The sequence below is a fragment of the Ictidomys tridecemlineatus genome, chromosome 12 (genome assembly GCF_052094955.1).
Source record: "Ictidomys tridecemlineatus isolate mIctTri1 chromosome 12, mIctTri1.hap1, whole genome shotgun sequence".
In the NCBI taxonomy this organism is placed as follows: domain Eukaryota; kingdom Metazoa; phylum Chordata; class Mammalia; order Rodentia; family Sciuridae; genus Ictidomys; species Ictidomys tridecemlineatus.
In genome coordinates this window covers 60,285,131-60,292,680 of record NC_135488.1, presented here as the reverse complement: position 1 = coordinate 60,292,680, position 7,550 = coordinate 60,285,131, and the positions used below count along the sequence as shown (strand labels likewise).

Sequence of the window (7,550 nt, the reverse complement as noted above, 5' to 3'; positions counted from 1 at the left end):
CACATCATTCCCCAGAAAATGCACTCAAGGAACTTCCCCCTAGGGCTGGGATTGTGGCTCAGTGGTAGAATGTTCGCCTAGCACGCATGAGGCACTGGGCTTGACCCATTAATAAAATCAAAGTATTGGGTCCATCTACAACTAGGGGGGAAAAAAACAACTTTTTAACCCCTTTCTGAATCCTTGAATACTGCAGGAACTTCACTAATCAAATCAACTTCTGTGGTTCCACAACCACTATACTTGCTCAAACTAGATGTCTTCCATCTCCAGGGATATTAACGGCATATGTTAATAGAGTAACGTATCACTATTACCTCTTATACTGTGAAGCATAATTTATAACATATTCATAATATTTTAATGAACATTTAAGAGGAACACAGAGATGATATCCCTAACACAAGAGCCTGGGGGAGGGGAGCCATGGGGTCAGCCCATTATGTCCCTCCTGCAGGGCTCACCTACCAGAACTGAGCCATTGAGTTTCTATTATAACTTTCCTGTCACTTTCTCCACCCAATCAACTCTCTTGTCATTTCCCCCACCCAATCCCACCTTCTCCTTCGGAGTCTGACCACTCTATTGGCTACTTCATACCTTTAAACGGCCAGGTTTGTGACATCATTCTCCCACCAAACCTACTGCCACCTGCTAGAATCTTAGGCTTGCCATGTAGTTGTAAACAAATTTGAATCATCGCAAGTGACCAGTGACCAGTAACCAGTCATTAGAGTGGCCAGTAAACAGTGACCAGTGAACCCCATACTGGGAAACATGCATTCTCTAGCCTCAGCCACCCACACATCCTCTGGGGTGATCTCCTCATCCTTTGTATCTACAATTGATGTGACCTCTTCTCTGACCATGTCTGGTGAGTAAAGAAACTTTTTAAAGTTTTTCATTAGACTTTGACCTGCCTCAATTTACTAATGGAGTCAAAAGGGCTTAGAATAATAGGGGAAAGGATGGAACTAGAAATCTGGACACCTAATTTCATTTGGAATTTGACATGTACTAGGTATAGAACTGGACTATCTGACTCTCTCACAAAATCTGTTTCCTGATTTGCTACATGAGGATAACAGATTGCCCATGTTCTGGTCCCTTACTTTTCTTGCATCTTGAGGGGCATGTTTATAGAGAATGAAATCAGATTTCATGGTTGTATTGTTTCAACTGAAAGAGACAAAACCTAGGCAGGGTGGAAACCAAGAGGTTTCCTCTGTAACAGTTTCCCTTCACCAAGATTTCCACTTCAGTATTTCAAATTTAGTGCTGTTCATAAAAGGGACATTCACATATTTGGGAGTTTTCTGTTTCACCTAGGTGAAAAAAGAAATAGGGAGAGAGGAGCACGAGGACAGGGCTGGAAGGAGGCAGATGTTCTTGGGAAAGCAAGTTTGTGACTGTTTAAGCACACGGCAACAGGAACTCGGTGGAGGAAGAAAATATAAAAATAAAGGAGAAGAAAATGTTAGAATTATAGAGATGAAGAGAATGATGTTCTCGATGAAAAAGAGGTTGGTTAAGATGGATGTGGAAGAAAAGCAAAGATCTTATTTAAACCAACAGACAGCATAGAGTGAATCGTCCCAGAGGCTGGTTTAGAGAATGTTTAGCTTAACAGAACAGCAAGGAAACTAAGACTTCAACTAGGGTATCACTGGGGTAAGCAGGTTATCCGAAAAGTCACACTTGGCTGTTACACTTTTTCTATGACCTCTTTCAACACAGATGATGTTGACAGTTTGAACATGAACATGTTAGAAGTATGTTTTAGAAATGATTCTTCCTCCAAACATGCCAAGCAAAGTGGTTCTAGACAGAGATGGGGAAATGGCATTTTCCATGTCCTATTTTGTTCTGATTTTTAAACTACAGGGATATCTAAAAAATGTTTTGTCCAAACCTGCATCAGAAGGACACATTCCTTTCTGTGATATAAGCTGTCAAGGTGAAGCTGTTTTCCATCTTTACAACGTTTTCTTTTCCTAAAAAGACAATATAGAAATAGTCATTGATGATTTCTAAATTTAAGAACCAAAAGAAAGAACTATATAAGAATAAAAATTCAAGCTCCCATCTCTAATTCCGAGTTTATTTAAATAATTATGTGAAGACTTTTTGTTTTGTCTACATTTCAAATAATTGTTTGGGGCTGGGGTGTATTAATATAAAAGGGAGAAGAAAATGTCAGAAGAAAAGACAAAAATTGTTTTAAATTTGTTATTTTATTATACTGTGATGGTTTTCTCAGACTTTAGAAACAAGACTTTTCTCTAAATGTGATAATAAACTAGGCTTCTATGATTTTGTTAAAGCATTTTTTCTGTTTTTTTAATAACCAAAAGGATTATCAGAAAATGTATTTATATCAATTGAAATATCTACCTAGTGGAATTAATGCCTTTTATTTGGTGTTGGTAATCCCTAGAGGAAGAGAAACAAGAACAATAATGACTTTACACTTATTGTTTTTTTCTCTAGTATGTACAAAATTTCTTTCGTCCTTCCTTTTTTCCTCATTCCCTTCTTCTTTCCCTCACTCCCTCCATTTCTCTCTCCTTCCCTCCCTGCCTTGGTCCTTATGCCTCCCTTCCTTCCTCTCATTCATTCTTTCTTTCTTCTTTTCTTCTCTTCTCTCCAGTTCTGAGGATTGAACACAGGGTCTCATGCATGCTAGGCAAGCATGCTACACAAGCTATATCTCCAGGATATTTTATTTGTTTTCTCAGATAGGATCTTCCTGAATTGCCCACAGTGGCTATCAATTCCTGGTTTCCTGCAATCCCACTGCCTCAGGCTCCCGAGTGCTGGGACCAGAGGCCCAGCACAGCATGCCCAGATTCATCCAGGGTTTTAGCTTTAGTTTTCCCTTCTCCACGTGGCTACCCATCTGTTCTTTACTTTACTTCAATTTCTGTTCACTTTACTTCAAATTTGTGTTCACTTTACTTACAATTACACACATTTTTAGTATAGTTTCTCTGTCTATATGTACTGCTTGAGAATGCATTCAAACTCACCTTCAATTATGAGCTTTGTTTTGATTAACAATATTCACTAAAATCAAAGAGAAACATTCACTTTCATAATATTGTATGCATGATAACAGAAGTCATTTCTTAGCAAATTTGATATACATTCACTTTTGCTCATATCGATATGTTCATTATTATGTAGTCATTCCTTTTAGTTCTGAGCTGTTTTTGACTTTTGCTTCTATCTTTCCAGAACATACTGTAACTCCCTCCAAAGGAAACTTTTTGTAATATCTATTTATCAGTTGTAGTTCAAGACAATACTTTTATTTTATTTATTTTTACGTGGTGCTGAGGATTGAACCCAGGGCCTCACATGTGCTAACCCTAACGTTAGCCCCCTAACGCTGAGCCATAACCTCAGCCCTCACATGAATCTTATGTAATATGACGCTTTTATTTATGGATGAATTATCACTATTGTTATTGTTATAACCACACTAAAGATGAGTAACCTGAAGCTCAGAAACTTTCAATTTCTTTCAAGAAGCATTCCTTGAGAAACTGAATTTCAGGTAGTCATTTTCATGTAGGATCAGCAGTTAGGCTGAAAGAGGGCAAAGATTGACGCTTAAATTATCATTTGGATGGTAAACCTGAACTCTAGGAAATATCACGTGACCTGGAAAAACAAAAGGAGATACTAAAGATCACTGTGGTGATATCAGTACGATTTTCTATGAACAGGGGAAAACAAATTTCTCAATCTCCAGATTTCTGCTCTTTGCAACAAGAGTCCTGGCCAGGGAGAAACTTTCCATAATCTGTTGCTGATTTTGAACAAGTCAATCTCACTTCCCTGACCCTTGGTGTACTCATTTGCTAACTGGTAAGGTTGGGGTTTCCTCTGAGTTTGAAAATGCTTCAGTTCTAGGGCAAATTCATGAGTCAATACTAGGGCAGGCTCAAAGGAAAGGTAGGACAGGTAGAAGGATGCTTTTAGAGAACAAAGTGTGAAGCAGACCACTTGGGACTTCTGTGCCCAATTTGAGAGAAAAGGCAGGGAATCAGAAGAGTGCTTGCAGCCATCCTAAATGGAGTGACTTGGGGTCTCTCAATGATTATTGGAATGAGGGCCTTCCTGATTACTACAACATTAAGATGATATTGTTCCTCAAATATTGTAAGAATCTGCCTGTCTCATCAATATTTTCACCACCCTCTTCTTCCTACAGAACTTTTCCAAAATTCTTCTTTACATGGAAATGCTGATTCTCTGCAGCTGTCTCTTCCTGTGGTGACCAATGCAGCTTCCCTGACAGGAAGTGTCTGCAACTTCTCCAGAGCCTCTGCTCCAGCTGCCACTTCAGCATGGTTACTGCCCTCAACCTGTGGCACCTCCTTCCAGCCACTCATGGGCAGTGCCTACCTTTATCAACATGCTAGCACAGCCATGGTGTCTGGAGTTACTGGCCAGCACCAGACTCCCATGGCACCTGCCCCCTATCCAAGTATTTCTGAGTGGTATATCCCAGGAAGTGCTGAAAAGAGCTCATCCTCACTCAGGGACTTTAATATGACTGTCACTGACCAGAATACAGCAGATTCTTCCCTATCTATGACATTCCAGTATGACAAAACTTCCAAAGCCAATGTCATGATCCCTGGGTATCCACTACTATCTGGTAGGCTCGTCCAGGTGACACTACCTCAGATTCCAAATCAAGGACATTGCCTCTCACTACCCCACCAAGAAGGAAGCCAGGTCTACTACTATGATCAAAACTCTCTGGGGACTCTGCTCTCTGGAGAACATGACCCCTGCCTGCAATCCTATGGCTCTGTGCCATATGCAGGAAGTAGTGCCACTGCCCCTCAACCAGAAATGGTGACAGTGCTGAAGGAAGTTCAGCCCACAAATGTCCTACCATCAGTCCCTACACCTGTGACCTACTACTCTGTGTCCACTCAAAGCATAGAAAAAACACATTTTCAAGGTGAGTACAAACAGCAAAAAGGGGAAGGAATGAGATTACCATTCGAAAGGAGGGTCCAGTTTTCAGCTGGTAACTGTGGGTCCACACATCCCTAGAATTCAAGTGCTGAGATTTTAACCACAATCTTGTTCAGCAGTCCCCATTTTCAGACTCTGTAAGACAAGCATGCAGCACAGCGTAATGGCCACCCATGCATTTAAGAGACCTCTAGGAGCACACGGAAGGAAGCGGCTGTTCACTATTTTTGCACTCAGTCCAGCTACACAACCACACTATAAATACATTTCCCTAATTTTACTTTGGTTTAGAAAAATACATCAACACATATCAGGGTGTGACAGTTTAATTGTCCCTTAATTGACTGCAGGATTTAACCTCTGTATGTAGAGATGCTGTCCAAAGCAGGAGTCCAAAACCCCCGACCATTCACATTGATCTCATGAGCATCAGCTCCACCCTCTCCTAGGTCATGGTGTTAAGTGTTCTTACATTCTGGGGAGAGTGGAGAGAATTGAGAGGCCCCTATATGAGAGCGAGAGACTTCATGAAAGAGTTTTTCTGGGTTTCCCACAGAGGAGACAAGTGCTCTACCGGAAACCCATGCTGCCATGGTGATGAACCAGCCCAAAAGTAACACTTCAAGGGATCACCTGTAACTAATATGCAACTCTTAACAGATATCTGTCAGTGGTCCTTAAAAAGAGCTAATAGAAATGCTTTCTCCACAGTTGGTGGTTCCCCTGAAAGGTGTGGAGCTGGGAAGGGGGAGCATCCTACTTACCATCGTCCTTGATTCCTTTGCAGGGATGGAAACTTCCCTAGGGATGGAGGCTTCCTTGGGATTGCAACCTCCAAGTCAGACATTTTGTCTGCCACAGCCTCCAGAATTCTCATACATCTGCAATAACAGAAAAAGCCAGGGGCAGGAAATCACAAGTGCCTTAATGGGTCCTAGTGATCCAGTGAGGAACAGAAAACATAAAGCCTCAGAGTCTCCTCATGGAACTCCTCAGGCCAAAATGCAGCTAAGGGACCTAGAGTGTGCATTAGGAGGAGAAGTTGCTCACAGGGATGCAGACAGCAATAGGGCCAATGTGCACACGGCCAAGCACTGTAAGAGCAAAGCTCAGAAAGCTGCATCCAGCAGGAACAGCAAGGCTAAGGGCCATAAGCAAGAAAAGACCAAGAGACCCAGAGCAAACGACTCCAAGAAAGCCGAGGAGAGGAAGCAGCCAGGCAACAAAGTCGAGGCAGAAGACAAGCCAACGGTGCCCAAACTAAAGCGGAAGAGGAACCAACCTGAGCTTTGCCAAGAGTCCTTTAAAAAGCCTCGGAGCTGTCTCGGCATGCACATGTTGGAGTCGGTGCAGGTTTTCCACGCACTGGGGAAGAAGAATGATAAGAAAACTGGGCTCTCTTCCTCCCGGGCCCTGGGAAACTCAGGCAGTACCCAAGACAACCGTACATGCCCAGCTATGAAACCATGGCTGGTGGTTAAGGGTCCTGAGAAATCACAAGTCAAAGCCCAGAATCCAGATATCGGTGCTGAAGGAGAGGGTCCTGCTCCATCCATTGATGAGCCTCCACCACCTGGGAAGGTAAAATTGGTACCTTTGCCTTTTCTGACCCAGGAGAAACCTCCACCTCGACCAGCAATCAATAGGAGGCCACAGTCTCTGGCCTCACGGAGACCCACTGGGTCTTACCCTGCCCAGCCTGGCCCTGCTAGCTCAGCTCAACCCATGGCAGTCAACACATCCCAACCAGCTACTGCCAACCCATCTTGGATGCGTCCTGCCAAGCCAGCTCACCCCGTTTTGACTCATGCCATTCAGTCAGGTGTGAGTGCTTCTACCCAGCCTAGTGCCCCTCGGTCTGCTGCTTCTGGGCCTGCACCCTACAAAACATCATCTTGTACTTCTCTTCATTGGCAACCCGTTCCCAGGGTTGGGACCCAGCCCCAGTCACAACCACCCAAGCCTCAAAACCAATATCTCCTCCAAGACTTTGCCTTACAACCAATTCCATGGAGGAAACCTAATGTTCCTGGGCAAGTAGTATCAACTCCCATCACCAGACACCAGAGGCCAGAGCGGGAAGCCATGAAGAAGAAGGCTCAACAAGAGCGTGAGAATGCTGCCAAGTACACTGCTTTGGGGAGAGTGCAGGGTTTCCTTGAGAGGGAAAGAGAGATGGAGTTTTCTCGCTACTATGGCTACATAATGTAAGAGCTGCTAAGATCAGTGGTGCCACTTAGGGACCAAATAGTTTTCCACATGTATATAGATAGAGTGATACACATTTATTCTCAGATGCTTTCAACGTTTAATAAACTTATACAAATAAATGTAATATAATTCACTAATACATAATAAAGAGGCCTTCTGGTACCATTGTTAGAAAATAAAGAGGCCTTTGGGTCCTACATGGGTTCCAAATACTCTTCTCATATACACATAGATAGATAGATGAAAATTTTTTCAGAGTTGAAAAGGTAATATAGTTTAATAAAGAAATGCTATAGTATTGATAAGAGGGTAAGTAATAAAGAGGCTTTATATTGCCATTT

At 42.5% G+C, this 7,550-nt stretch overlaps 1 pseudogene; it reads left to right on the top strand.

Annotated features, from left to right (window-relative positions):
* Window positions 1–777: 777 nt before the first annotated feature.
* On the top strand, window positions 778–7,209 carry LOC144368950 (uncharacterized protein C2orf78 pseudogene; annotated as a pseudogene).
* The last annotated feature ends 341 nt before the right edge of the window (window positions 7,210–7,550 follow it).